The sequence below is a fragment of the Triticum dicoccoides genome, chromosome 6A (genome assembly GCF_002162155.2).
Source record: "Triticum dicoccoides isolate Atlit2015 ecotype Zavitan chromosome 6A, WEW_v2.0, whole genome shotgun sequence".
Taxonomy (NCBI): Eukaryota; Viridiplantae; Streptophyta; class Magnoliopsida; order Poales; family Poaceae; genus Triticum; species Triticum dicoccoides.
Window position 1 is genome coordinate 518,980,963 of NC_041390.1, and position 16,325 is coordinate 518,997,287.

The following is a 16,325-nucleotide window of genomic DNA, read 5'->3' on the forward strand; positions in this document are numbered from 1 at the left end:
CACCGGCCGCGCCGCCCTCTCCGCCGCCCGGATCCGCCGCTGCCCGGCCTCCCCGGCCCTTCCCCTCGCCGGCTCGGCCACCAACGAGCTCGCTGGAGCTACAGTGCCCGCCGCCGCCTCGGTTCGCGCGCCGGTCAAACCCTAGATCTGAGGGTTGTTTTTTTCTAAGTCCCTGATATTTTTCAGTCCAAGTGCTCATGTTCGTGGCTCCGTACCTTTGCATCCGTAGCTCTGATTCATGCATATAGCATATCAAAATGTTCAACTCAGAGAGTACATCATTTCATTCCATTGCATCATTTTCATTTGAGTTCATCTTGATGCCCGAAATGCTGTTGGAAGAGGGCTACTTGAGTTAATTGTCATATCTGCTACTCCGTTTAGGTTTTTGTCATTTTTGCCATGATTAATGTGTGCATGCTATGCCCTGATGCTCTACATGTGTTTTGTTAAGGGTTTTGTCATCTTTCCAGAGGTGCAACCCATGTATTTTTGTGATGTGTGTGGTGACTTGTGCAAGCTTGCAAAGTGGTGCACTTAGTAATTCTGTTTTCAGGGACTTAGTGAAAGTCCTGGAGCTATTTATCTCATGTTGTCATATGTTCATGTTGTTTCCTAGTGATCCGTGCCTCTTTTGAGGATGATCAGTAAGGATGTTTTGTTAATATTGTAGTGCTCTATCCATACATGTCTTTGTTTGAAATTATGGAGCACCCTAGCTTGAGTCAATCGAGCTCTACTTTTGCTACTTTGTGAATCTGGGCAGATTGTCAACTTGTTTGCAATTTTGCCGATGATGTTGTAGTTGATCCGTGCATGCTATGCTATTGTTCTTGCCATGTCTAGCTTGAATTTTGCGCCTTCTTGATGGATGAATGCTTGTCTTGCTATGACTTGCACCGTAGTGAGTGCATCGAGCTCGTGAACGTGCCTACTTGAATTATATTTCAGCATGTGTCAGTTTTCACAGTCTGAAAACTGATTATGTTTTTGCTATGTTCACATGCTTGCAATTGTATTTTCTGATCCCTTTTGGCTCAAGGTCACTAAGGGACTTTTATTAAGCTATTTGAGTAGCTCCATGCCATGCTTTACTTTGCCATGTTCAGTTCCTGTAGCATGTAGTTTTGTGGCTCCGAAGAGGGCTACCTGATCTGAAATTCCAGACAAGTGTTGATTTCACTAAGTCTGGGATCTGTTTGTCATATGCATTTTTGCCATGCTTGTTTGAACCTGTTAATGGACGATTTGGCCGTAGCTCAGTGCTAGACTTTTGTTAAGCATCTTGTATGCATCCCTGCCATGTATTTTGTTGTCATGTTTGGGTGCAATAGCATGTTCATCTCATTGCATTTAGATGCCTACTTGTTGTAAATTGCAGACCGGTGTCATTTTTGAATCGCTTGCCGTTTCCAAACCGTAACTCTGATTCCGGCGTTCTTTATATCGTTTTCAAGCGATTTCATCTCATCTTTCTAGTGGCACACTTGGATTTCCAAGTTGAGGCCAGGTTCTTGCATTTCCTGTCATATCTTGCATTTTGCATCTCGCATCGCATTCCACATAGCATATCATCATTGCATCATATTGCTTGGTATTGCGCGTGGTTGATTGTATCCTTGTTGCTTGTTTGTCTTGTTTGGGTAGAGCCGGGAGATGAGTTCTCTAACGAGGAGCCCGTTGAGTTTGCTTTCGAGGATCCAGTCAACTCTGACAACTGTGCAGGCAAGATGATCATACCCTCGAAATCACTACTATCTTTGCTATGCTAGTTTGCTCGCTCTTTTGCTATGCCATTGCTACGATGCCTACCACTTGCTTTCAAGCCTCCCAAATTGCCATGTCAAACCTCTAACCCATCATGTCCTCGCAAACCGTTGATTGGCTATGTTACCGCTTTGCTCAGCCCCTCTTATAGCGTTGCTAGTTGCAGGTGAAGATTGAAGGCCGTTCCTTGTTGGAACATTTATTTACTTGTTGGGATATCATTATATTGCTATGTTATCTTAATGAATCTATATACTTGGTAAAGGGTGGAAGGCTTGGCCTCTCGCCTAGTGTTTTGTTCCACTCTTGCCGCCCTAGTTTCCGTCATATCGGTGTTATGTTCCGGGATTTTGCGTTCCTTACGCGGTTGGGTTATAATGGGAACCCCTTGATAGTTCGCCTTGATTAAAGCTTTTCCAGCAATGCCCAACCTTGGTTTTACCTTTCGCCACCTAGCCTCTTTTTCCCTTGGGTTACCGGAGCCCGAGGGTCATCTTATTTTAACCCCCCCCCCTCGGGCTAGTGCTCCTCTGAGTGTTGGTCCGAACTGAGCTGCCTACGGGGCCACCTCGGGGAAACTTGAGGGTTGGTTTTACTCGTAGCTAGTCTCATCTGAGTGTGCCCTGAGAACGAGATATGTGCAGCTCCTATCGGGATTTTTCGGCACATTCGGGCGGTGTTGCTGGTCTTGTTTTAACCTGTCGAAGTGTCTTGAGTAACCGAGATACCGAGTCTGATCGGAACGTCTTGGGAGGAGGTCTATTCCTTCGTTGACCGTGAGAGCTTGTCATGGGCTAAGTTGGGACTCCCCTGCAGGGATTTGAACTTTCGAAAGTCGTGCCCACAGTTATGGGCAGATGGGAATTTGTTAATGTCTGGTTGTAGATAACTTGAACCTTAATTAATTAAAATGAATCAACTGAGTGTGTTACCGTGATGGCCTCTTCTCGGCGGAGTCCGGGAAGCGGACACGGTGTTGGAGTAATGTTTGCGCAGGTTGTTCTCTAGTTTCTCGCTCGTGCTTTGCCTCCTCTTCTCGCTCTCCTTTGTGAATAAGTTAGCCACCATACTTGCTAGTCGCTTGCTGCAGCTCCACTTATATTTACCTTGCCATACCTATAAGCTTAAATAGTCTTGATCGCGAGGGTGCGAGATTGCTGAGTCCCTGTGGCTCACAGATTACTATTACACCAGATGCAGGGCCTGATGATTCCGCTCCAGGAAACGTGTATGAGCTCAAGTGGGAGTTCGACAAAGACTCTCAACGTTACTATGTTTCCTTTCCCGATGATCAGTAGTGGTGCCCAGTTGGGGGTGAACGGGACCGTGTCGCATGTTGGGTTATCTTTTATTTTGGTGCCGTAGTCGGGCCATGAGTGTTTGGATGATGTAATGTTATTTATGTACTTGATTGACAATGCGAGTGTAAGCCAACTATGTTATCTCCCCTTTTTTATTCATATTACATGGGATGTTGTGAAGATTGCCTAACTTGCGACATATGCCTTCAATGTGATTATGTCTCTAAGTCGTGCCTCGACACGTGGGAGCTATAGTCGCATCGAGGGTGTTACATTCCAACTCTCCAAGTTGTTGTTTAGCTTAACCAATTAGCTCAAGGGTATCCAACACAGATTCTTTGAGAAGGGGTGGTTACAAGAAACCAACTTGATCACGAACTCAACATAGCGGTCAGGTGACAACCTGGTAACACTTCCGAGAAGACATTCGGAAAATCACGAACCACCGATATGTTACTAAGCTCGAGATTGATCAAAAGAGCGAGGGATTGACACAATCATAACTCATTGATTGAAGAGTGCACCTGAAATAAGGACTAGGTAGCAAGATCAATCTTAGAATGGTAGTTCAATAAGCAACACGCTAAGAATGAGAATATTGTCCATTTACTACCAAGCAACGAGTTGCTCGGAGTACTGATTTCACACATCACAATTCACTTGTCGGCATTCCGGTTGCGACAACACGACACCGAGGAATGAATAATGATGGCGAGAAGTATCACTACGTTAAGAATTCATAAGAGAAGGTGCAATCCTCATGACATTCCTGACATAAAGATGGTAACACTTCTAGGTAGAACAGAGCAAAAGCTGGATGGCATTTTGATCCGCGAAATACAATTGCTTTGACCCAATCCTAGATATGGATGAGGCGCTGGAGTTTGTTTCTCCTAGTCATTCTGGAATAGAATGGCTTGACGAACCACAAGAGTAATAGGTGATACGTCTCCAACGTATCTATAATTTTTGATTGCTCCATGCTATATTATCTACTATGTTGGACTATATTGGGCTTTATTTTCCATTTATATATTATTTTTGGGACTAACCTATTAACCGGAGGCCCAACCCAGAATTGCTGTTTTTTTGCCTATTTCAGTGTTTCGAAGAAACGGAATATCAAACGGAGTCCAAACGGAATAAAATCTTCGGGAACGTGATTTTCTCACCGAATGTGATCCAGGAGACTTGGACCCTACTGCAAGGAAGCAAAGAGGTGCTCACGAGGTTAGGGGCGCCCCCCCCTAGGGCACGCCCGCTGCCTCGTGGGACCCTCGGTGCTCCACCGACGTACTCCTTCCTCCTATATATACCCACGTACCCCCAAACGATCAGAACAGGAGCCAAAAACCTAATTCCACCATCGCAACTTTCTGTATCCATGAGATCCCATCTTGGGGCCTGTTCCGTAGCTCCGCCAGAGAGGGTCGTCATCACGGAGGGCTTCTACATCATCATAGCCTATCCGATGAAGTGTGAGTAGTTTACCTCAGACCTTCGGGTCCATAGTTAGTAGCTAGATGGCTTCTTCTCTCTTTTTGGATCTCAATACAATGTTATCCCCCTCTCTTGTGGAGATCTATTTGATGTTATCTTCTTCTTTTGCGGTGTGTTTGTTGAGACCGATGAATTGTGGGTTTATGATCAAGTCTATCTATGAACAATATTTGAATCTTCTCTGAATTCTTTTATGTATGATTGGTTATCTTTGCAAGTCTCTTCGAATTATCCGTTTGGTTTGGCCAACTAGATTGGTAGTTCTTGCCATGGGAGAAGTGCTTAGCTTTGGGTTCGATCTTGCGGTGTTCTTTCCCAGTGACAGAAGGGGCAGCAAGACACATATTGTATCGTTGCCATCGAGGATAACAAGATGGGGTTTATTTCATATTGCATGAATTTATCTCTCTACATCATGTCATCTTGCTTAAAGCATTACTCTATTTTTAACTTAATACTCTAGATGCATGCTGGATAGCGGTCGATGAGTGGAGTAATAGTAGTAGATGCAGAATCGTTTTGATCTACTTGTCACGGACGTGATGCCTATATACATGATCATGCCTAGATATTCTCATAACTATGCTCAATTTTGTCAATTGCTCAATAGTAATTTGTTCATCCACCGTAGAAAACTTATGCTCTTGAGAGAAGCCACTAGTGAAACCTATGGCCCCCGGGTCTATTCTCATCATATCAATCTCCATCACTTTTATATTGTTTTGCTATTTACTTTGCTTTTACTTTTTACTTTCCATCTTTATATCAAAAATACCAATAATATTCTATCTATCAGATCTCACTCTCGTAAGTGACCGTGAAGAGCTTGACAACCCCTAATCGCGTTGGTTGCGGGTAGCTATCGCTTTGTGCAGGTACGAGGGACTTGAGCGTGGGCTCCTACTGGATTGATACCTTGGTTCTCAAAAACTGAGGGAAATACTTACGCTACTCTGCTGCATCATCCCTTCCTCTTCGGGGAAAACCAACGCAAGCTCAAGACGTAGCAAGAAGGATTTCTGGCGCCGTTGCCGGGGAGTCTACGCAAAAAGTCAACATACCAAGTACCCATCACAATCCCTATCTCTCGCATTACATTATTTTCCATTTGCCTCTTGTTTTCCTCTCCCCCAATTCACCCTTGCTGTTTTATTCGCCCTCTCTCTCCCTATCCTCCCTCTCTATTTGCCTCTTTTTGTCCGCTTGCTTTTTGTTTGCTCGTGTGTTAGATTGCTTGTTCATTGCGATGGCTCAAGATACTACCAAATTGTGTGACTTCACCAATACCAATAATAATGATTTCCTTAGCACTCCGATTGCTCCTCTTACCGATGCTAAATCTTGTGAAATTAATACTGCTTTGTTGAATCTTGTTATGAAAGATCAATTCGCCGGCCTTCCTAGTGAAGATGCCGCTACTCATCTGAATAGCTTCGTTGATTTATGTGATATGCAAAAGAAAAAAGATGTCAATAATGATGTCGTTAAATTGAAGCTATTTCCTTTTTCGCTTAGAGATCGTGCTAAAGCTTGGTTCTCGTGTTTGCCTAAAAATAGTATTGATTCTTGGAACAAGTGCAAAGATGCTTTTATCTCTAAGTATTTTCCTCCCGCTAAGATCATCTCTCTTAGAAACGATATTATGAACTTTAAACAACTTGATCATGAACATGTTGCACAAGCTTGGGAGAGAATGAAATTAATGATACATAATTGCCCTACTCATGGTTTAAATTTGTGGATGATTATACAAAAAAATTATGCCGGATTGAATTGTGCTTCTAGAAATCTTTTAGATTCGGCCGCGGGAGGCACTTTTATGGAAATCACTTTAGGAGATGCTACTAAACTCCTAGATAATATTATGGTTAATTATTCTCAATGGCATACTAAAAGATCTTCTAATAAAAAAGTGCATGCGATAGAAGAAATCAATGTTTTGAGTGGAAAGATGGATACACTTATGAAATTATTTGCTACTAATAGTGTTTCTTCTGATCCTAATGATATGCCTTTGTCTACCTTGATTGAGAATAACAATGAATCTATGGATGTGAATTTTGTTGGTAGGAATAATTTTGGTAACAACGCTTATAGAGGGAATTTTAATCCTAGGCCTTATCCTAGTAATCCTTCTAATAATTATGGGAATTCCTACAACAACTATTATGGAAATTATAATAATATGCCCTCTAATTTTGAATCTAATATTAAAGAATTTATTTCTTCACAAAAGAATTTTAATGCTATGATTGAAGAAAAATTGCTTAAGATTGATGATTTGGCTAGGAACATTGATAGAATTGCTCTTGATGTTGATGCTTTGAAACTTAGATCTATTCCACCTAAGCATGATATTAATGAGTCTCTACAAGCCATGAGAATTTCAATTGATGAGTGTAAAGAAAGAACCGCTAGGATGCGTGCTTCCAAAGATGCCTTTATTAAAGTGTGTTCTTCTAATTCTTATGAAAATCAAGATGAAGATCTAAAAGTTATTGATGTGTCCCCTATCAAATCTTTGTTTTGCAATATGAATCTTGATGAAACTGAATATGATCTTCCTTTACCTAGAAGGCGTTCCAAAATTTCGGAGTATTTAGATCTTTATGATGAAATTGACGAAAGTGGGATTGAAAGAAATAAAAATTTAGATGTTGCTAAACCCACTATATTAGATTTCAAGGAATTTAATTATGAAAGTTGCTCTTTGATTGATTGTATTTCCTTGTTGCAATCCGTGCTAAATTCTTCGCATGCTTATAGTCAAAAGAAAGCCTTCACCGAACATATTGTTGATGCCTTGATGCAATCTTATGAAGAAAAACTTGAGTTGAAAGTCTCTATCCCTAGAAAACTCTATGATGAGTGGGAACCAACTATCAAAATTAAAATTAAACATCATGAGTTTTATGCTTTGTGTGATTTGGGTGCTAGTGTCTCCACTATCCCCAAAACTTTATGTGATTTGCTAGATTTCCGCGATCTTGATGATTGCTCTCTAAACTTGCATCTTGCGGATTCCACTATTAAGAAACCTATGGGAAGAATTAATGATGTTCTCATTGTTGCAAATAGGAATTATGTGCCCGTAGATTTCATTGTTCTTGATATAGATTGCAATCCTTCTTGCCCTATTATTCTTGGTAGACCTTTCCTTAGAACGGTTGGTGCGATTATTGATATGAAGGAAGGGAATATTAGATTCCAATTTCCATTAAAAAAAGGGCATGGAACACTTTCCAAGAAAGAAAATAAAATTGCCATATGAAACCATCATGAGAGCCACTTATGGATTGCCTTCCAAAGATGGCAATACCTAGATCTATTCTTGCTCGTTATGCCTAGCTAGGGGCGTTAAACGATAGCGCTTGTTGGGAGGCAACCCAATTTTATTTTTATTCCTTGATTTTTGCTCCTGTTTATAAATAAATAAATTATTTAGCCTCTGTTTCGGTTGTGTTTTTTGTGTTCAATTAGTGTTTGTGCCAAGTAGAACCGTTGGGAAGACTTGGGGAAAGTCTTATTGAACTTGCTGTAAAAAACAAAAAACTTTAGCGCTCACGAGAATTGCTTTCATTTTTATTTGAAGAGTGATATTTAGTTAATTCTTTTTTAAGATGATTTAATAGATAAATTCTTAACGTCCAGCAATTTATATTAGAATTTTTGGGGTTCCATATTTTGCGCTAGCTACAGATTAATACAGACTATTCTGTTTTTGACAGATTCTATTTTTCCTGTGTTGTTTGCTTATTTTGATGAATACAGTAGGTTTAACACCAATACAAATAAATAATTAGTTCACTACAGTACCTTGAAGTGGTCTTTTGTTTTCTTTCGCTAATGGAGCTCATGAGTTTTCTATTTTGAGTTTTGTGTTGTGAAGTTTTCAAGTTTTGGGTGAGTTCTTTTGATGGATTATGGAACAAGGAGTGGCAAGAGCCTAAGCTTGGGGATGCCCATGGCACCCCCAAGATAATCCAAGGACACCAAAAAGTCAAAGCTTGGGGATGCCCCAGAAGGCATCCCCTCTTTCGTCCACTTCCATCGGTAATTTACTTGGAGCTATATTTTTATTCACCAACATGATATGTGTTTTGCTTAGAGCGTCTTGTATTATTTGTGCCTTTGTTTGTTAGTGTGCCACAATCATCCTTGCTGTACACAACTTTTGAGAGAGAATACTTGAATTGAAATTTGATAGAATACTCTATGTGCTTCACTTAAATCTTTTGAGCTATGTAGTTTATCTCTATGCACTTCACTTATATCTTTTGAGCGTTATAATTTTCCTCTATGTGCTTAACTTAGATTTTTAGAGCACCGGTGCTGTTTTGTTTTAAAGAAACTATTGATCTCTCATGCTTCACTTAAATTATTTTGAGAGTCTTAATAGCATGGTAATTTGCTTAATATAAATATGCTTGGTGTTCAAGATATGTGAAATTTTCTTTTGAGTGCGTTGAATACTAAGAGAGGATTGAAGCGTGATAATTGTTTTGAGATATGGAGGTGATAATATTAGAGTTATGCTAGTTTAGTAGTTGTGAATTTAAGGAATACTTGTGTTAAAGTTTGTGATTCCCGTAGCATGCATGTATGGTGAACCGTTATGTGATGAAGTCGGAGCATAATTTATTTATTGATTGTCTTCCTTATGAGTGGCGGTCGGGGACGAGCGATGGTCTTTTCCTACCAATCTATCCCCCTAGGAGCATGCGCGTAATACTTTGATTTGATAACTTCTAGATTTTTGCAATAAGTATATGAGTTCTTTATGACTAATGTTGAGTCCATGGATTATATGCACTTTTTCCATCCTTCCACCATTGCTAGCCTCTCTAATACCGCACACCTTTCGCCGTATCATACACCCACCATATACCTTCCTCAAAACAGCCACCATACCTACCTATCATGGAATTTCCATAGCCATTCCGAGATATATTTCTATGCAACTTTCCACCATTCCGTTTATTATGACACGCTCCATCATTGTCATATAGCTAGCATGATCATGTAGTTGACATCGTATTTGTGGCAAAGCCACCATTCATAATTCTTTCATACATGTCACTCTTGATTCATTGCATATCCCGGTACACCGCCGGAGGCATTCATATAGACTCATATTTGTTCTAAGTATTGAGTTGTAATTGTTGAGTTGTAAGAAAAATAAAAGTGTGATGATCATCATTTTCTAGAGCATTGTCCCAAGTGAGGAAAGGATGATGGAGATTATGATTCCCCCATAAGTCGGGATGAGACTCCGGACGAAAAAAAGAGGCCATAAAAGAAGGCCCAAATAAAAAAATGAGAGAAAAAGAGAGAAGGGACAATGTTACTATCCTTTTACCACACTTGTGCTTCAAAGTAGCACCATGATCTTCATGATAGAGAGTCTCTCGTTATGTCACTTTCATATACTAGTGGGAATTTTTCATTATAGAACTCGGCTTGTATATTCCAATGATGGGCTTCCTCAAATTGCCCTAGGTCTTCGTGAGCAAGCGAGTTGGATGCACACCCACTTAGTTTCTTTTGATGAGCTTTCATATACTTATAGCTCTAGTGCATCCGTTGCATGGCAATCCCTACTCACTCACATTGATATCTATTGATGGGCATCTCCATAGCCCGTTGATATGCCTAGTTGATGTGAGACTATCTTCCCCTCTTTTTGTCTTCTCCACAACCACCCGTCTATTCCACATAGTGCTATGTCCATGGCTCGCGCTCATGTATTGCGTGAAGATTGAAAAAGTTTTGAAAAAGTTAGAGTATGAAACAATTGCTTGGCTTGTCATCGGGGTTGTGCATGATTTGAATACTTTGTGTGGTGAAGATAGAGCATAGCTAGACTATATGATTTTGTAGGGATAACTTTCTTTGGCCATGTTATTTTGAGAAGACATAATTACTTTATTAGTATGCTTGAAGTGTTATTATTCTTTATGTCAATATGAACTTTTGTCTTGAATCTTTCTAATCTGAATATCCATACCACAATTAAGAAATTTTGCATTGAAATTATGCCAAGTAACTCCGCATCAAAAATTCTCTTTTTATCATTTACCTACTCGAGGACGAGCAGGAATTAAGCTTGGGGATGCCTGATACGTCTCCAACGTATCTATAATTTTTGATTGCTCCATGCTATATTATCTACTATTTTGGATTATATTGGGCTTTATTTTCCACTTATATATTATTTTTTGGACTAACCTATTAACCGGAGGCCCAGCCCACAATTGTTGTTTTTTTTGCCTATTTCGGTGTTTCAAAGAAACGGAATATCAAACGGAGTCCAAACGGAATAAAATCTTTGCGAACGTGATTTCCTCACCGAACGTGATCTAGGAGACTTGGACCCTACTACAAGGAAGCAAAGAGGTGCTCACGAGGGTAGGGGAGCCCCCCTAGGGCGCGCCCCCTGCCTCGTGGGACCCTTGGTGCTCCACCGACGTACTCCTTCCTCCTATATATACCCACGTACCCCCAAACGATCAGAACAGGAGCCCAAAACCTAATTCCACCGCCGCAACTTTCTGTATCCATGAGATCCCATCTTGGGGCCTGTTCCGGAGCTTCGCCAGAGAGGGTCGTCATCACGGAGGGCTTCTACATCATCATAAATAATTAGTTCACTACAATACAAATAAATAATTAGTTCACTACAGTACCTTGAAGTGGTCTTTTGTTTTCTTTCGCTAATGGAGCTCATGAGTTTTCTATTTTGAGTTTTGTGTTGTGAAGTTTTCAAGTTTTGGGTGAGTTCTTTTGATGGATTATGGAACAAGGAGTGGCAAGAGCCTAAGCTTGGGGATGCCCATGGCACCCCCAAGATAATCCAAGGACACCAAAAAGTCAAAGCTTGGGGATGCCCCAGAAGGCATCCCCTCTTTCGTCCACTTCCATCGGTAATTTACTTGGAGCTATATTTTTATTCACCAACATGATATGTGTTTTGCTTAGAGCGTCTTGTATTATTTGTGCCTTTGTTTGTTAGTGTGCCACAATCATCCTTGCTGTACACAACTTTTGAGAGAGAATACTTGAATTGAAATTTGATAGAATACTCTATGTGCTTCACTTAAATCTTTTGAGCTATGTAGTTTATCTCTATGCACTTCACTTATATCTTTTGAGCGTTATAATTTTCCTCTATGTGCTTAACTTAGATTTTTAGAGCACCGGTGTTGTTTTGTTTTAAAGAAACTATTGATCTCTCATGCTTCACTTAAATTATTTTGAGAGTCTTAATAGCATGGTAATTTGCTTAATATAAATATGCTTGGTATCAAAAATACCAAAAATACCAAAAATACCAAAAATATTCTATCTATCAGATCTCACTCTCGTAAGTGACCGTGAAGGGCTTGACAACCCCTAATCGCGTTGGTTGCGGGTAGCTATCGCTTTGTGCAGGTACGAGGGACTTGAGCGTGGGCTCCTACTGGATTGATACCTTGGTTCTCAAAAACTGAGGGAAATACTTAAGCTACTCTACTGCATCATCCCTTCCTCTTCGGGGAAAACCAACGCAAGCTCAAGACGTAGCAATAGGCATCGATAACACGAGTGCATGACTACTCCTGACTATCAATTGATAGATGAAGGTCGGAATATAACTGAAGGGGGACAACTCAAAGGAACATATAACTTTGTGAGTTGTGGATGCATAGATTAGTATGTCGAACGAGTTCAACATATTTCTTCCGGATAACCCATGCAGAAAGGTAGAGCTGGCAGAATCACAATTATGAATGGAGAACTCATCGAGAGCACTCTTATTGTGATCTTTTGGTTCAACGAACTTCTGCCATAAGCGATTCATAGTATTTGGAAGAAGGAACTACCACGGACCTCGAGGACTAATGCAAAGGTTACTAATATTCTAAAGGAACCAGCAACAATATCAACACGAAGTGAACAGAGTGATTCTTGGGTCAAGAACACAGGAGTAGAATACCTACTACTAAATGGCATCACGGGATGCTTTCGAGAATGGTGGCCAGAATCATCACACTGGGAACACAAAACATGGCTAGATTACTAGGTGACTCCCTAAAACACCTAGGGTCATAATAATAGCTCCAACATATATGTCGAGTCAACAGAGTACCTCAACTCACCGATTAGTGTGCTTATTCTGACCAAAAAGGACATCAGGAACGGAAAGAAAGGATTTGCAACTGCATCAGACTATTTAGTGACCTGGGATGACTCGGGCAGCATAACGGCTGTAAATGCTCAAGAAGATTTGAGACATCCTGCAAAATGGTGGCATGACCACTCAACATCACAATATCAAGATTCTGAGATCAACTGTCATCACACGGAGGTAGTAGAAACTGAACTAGGGCTTGAACTCAACAATCCTAGGCAACTACGGTTTAGTAACACGTCATCCTGAGAGATAGAAGAGAAGCCTAGTTCTTAACCCCGTAGAAATATAAGATGACTCAGATCAGAAGGTCATGAGGATAAAGGAGTAAAAAGAGCCTTACGTTCCCTTCCACAATCAATTCCCTTATATAACTAAAGCATTTCTAAACTCAACTTTGACCAGTTTGGCTTGGTAATCCTACAGGCAGTCAGGCTCTGATACCAAAGCTGTCAGGACCCCGATTCCAAGTCACATCGATCTAGCCGGTAACACCTCATATCACTTTGCGTCCTCATGCATGGTATTCCCATGGGTGTCACCTTACCATGGCTCGGGACCGTTTGCGCCTTTTGGCTCACGTATATGATAGTGTCGCTAGCATCCATATGACAGAGAACCCGGGCCGACATGACTAGTCGTGAACCCAAAGTGGCACTAACTTACGGGGACATCCATACATGAATCAACATCGAGCATGTCGGACAACAGCGTGCGAATTCGGGATGTAGCACTGGGCTAATAGGACTCCGGTGAACCGGGATGTAGCAGGCTAGGCAGGACTCCGGATGTCACCGCGTGACATTTCCCCGAAGGGACAGACACAGGAACGAGGTGAATCACATGCCGGCCAGTCAAGTGTTCTGGAGCAGTAGTGTTGGGCTAGCAGGACTCTGGTGAACCGGGCTGTAGCAGACTACTATGGCTCATGGAAGCACAAGACTACATTTCCCCATAAGAGAGGCTACCAAGGATAAACAACTAGGTTGTCGGATCCCACACATACCAAGCATTTCAATCATACACACAATATGCTCAATATGTGCAATACAACATGGCATCACAACATAACTCTACGACTCAAGTATTTATTCATTAGGCTCTGAGGAGTGAGATATTACAAACATGGGTCTCATGACCCAACATACAGAGCATACAAGCAACAAACACATGCGGAAGCTTAACTTGTCTGAGTACAGACAACTACAAATGAAGAAGGCTCAGAAGCATGACTATCTACAAGACCCTCCCAAGGGTACAAGATCATAGCTGAGGTAACAAGCTAAACGTCAAAGTCCACGCGGAACTACTAGCGAGACTGACGTCTCTCTGCAAAACATAGAATAAGCAAACGTGAGTACAAATGTACCCAGCAAGACTTACATCAGAACTATCTACATATGCATCAGTATCAACAAAGGGGTGGTGGAGTTTGACTGCAGCAAGCCAGCTTTGACTCAGTGGCTAACCTGAACTACGACTGCAAGTAACTCTTTGAGGTGGCGCACACGAGTCCACATATTCACCATACCAATACACCACTATGGATCCGCTCTTGTCTCCCTGCGAGAACGCCATCCATAGTACTCACACTTATCTTGCGCATTTTAGAGTATCCACTTTCACTTGTCTATGAACTATGCAAGGGGTCCAAGTTTCCATATCCGAGGAATCCGGCTATTCGAATAGATAATGATAACCCTGCAGGGGTGTACTTCTTCACACACGCTCTCACCACTTACCACCATGTACACGTCGTGTATCTCGGAAACCTTCAAGCGGAAGCCTGGTGAGGGAGTCGGCCACGACCTGACTAACCACACAAGTCTCTAGTCCAGGTTTATCACCTATTCGGGTTCCATCCGCAAGGAGATCCGGCCAGGGTGTCGCTCACGGCCCCAAACGATGTGTACAGGGTTCCCAAGCCCACCATCCGGGTGCCACTTGGTACACCGGGCCATTGTGCCTAGTCTGTCCCAAGCCCACCTGTACCGGGTGCCACTTGGTAGACTACTAACACTACCTACAAACACCAGAAACTAGTTGCAACTCCTGGATAGAGATCGAGTTGATTAATAAGTCGAGAGAGCTCGGAGCGCCCGGAGCCCAATGTGTGGTAGTAACTGTTCATGGATCACAAACATAGAACTCAGTTCCTGAGGACGACTGCAATGAGACAACCCACCATGTAGTCCTACATGGCCTCTCATCGCTACCTTTATCAAATCATGTTCACACCCTTAGCTCACACACAGTAGGACAAGAGGGTTTGTATCAGAATGAACAAGGGGGTTTTGCTTGCTTGCCACTTCTGAAGATATCATTGGGTCTTCATCAGTGTCAATGATCACAGCATCGGTACAACGTCTATCGAGAGGGGACAACCACCGGCAACAGAGAAAGAACACAATCAATGCGATGCACAACATGATGCATGATAATTACATGGCAATATGTTGTTGATTGAGCTAATGCAACTAGCAACACAATTAAATGAAGTTGGTTTGAACCCAAAGTTCAAATTCAAACTCCACATGTGGTTATTTAAATACCATTCATTTGCTTTGTCCTAAACAGTGATCTTAAGTTGTTCTAACATGCATGAAAATGGTACAGGTGGATTCCTTGAATTTTTCTAATAATTTTTCATATATAATTTATTTAATTCTGAGCTACGGTTGATTTTATATGATTTTTAGAAGTTTTGGGCAATTTCTGGAATTTCCTGATTTATTTAAAATCCAGAAAATCAATTGCTGCATCAGCATCACGTCATGACGACATCAGCAAGTCAACAGGGGCTGGTCCAGGTCAAACCTTACTAGTAGGGCCCGCACGTCAGCGTAACAGGGCAGGAACAGAGGCTGACTAGTGGGCCCAGGTGAACGGCCACGTCAGCACGGTCAAAGCTGACGCGTGGGGCCACTGTGTTTAATTAGAGCTAAACAGGAATTAAGCTATGGTTAGTTAAAGGCGTGGGACCCATATGTAAGTGACTAGTGGGGTGGTGATTAGAGGGGTCATTAGTGCTAATGATGGACATGTCGGCAGTCGCCGGAGCCTGGCCGGCGGTGACCAAAACGATGGCGGCGCGGCTCGGATTTGAGCTTCGGGCGGTGGTTTGGCGCGCTGAGCACACAGGGGAGGAGCTCTTGCTTGTCCGCATCCAAAGGACAGGACGAGAGGCTGTGGGGTGGCCGGGAGCAGCGTCGGCGGCGAGCGAGGCGGTGGCCGGAGCTACGGCTCCATGGGCGCGAGGACTGCAGCGCGTGAGTGAGCGAGCAGATGGCCGCGTTGGGCTCCTGGGAGCTCCCTGAGCACATACCAGTGCTCGGACGCGAGCGAAACTCGCTCTAGCCACGGCGGCTTCATGGCCAGCGGGCAAGAGCTCTCGGCTCCGACGGAAAACGAGCTAGTGGAGAGGAACGGAGGGGGAGAGCATGGGGGAAGGAGCAGGAGCTCACAAGGAAGGCAGAGAAAGGCTCAGCGGGCTTGGGGATGTCCTCGATGGCGCGAATCAACCGACGGTGATCCACGGGTCCGAGGAGGAAGAAGAGCTCAGGGTCGTCGTCACGGAGCTCCTGGCG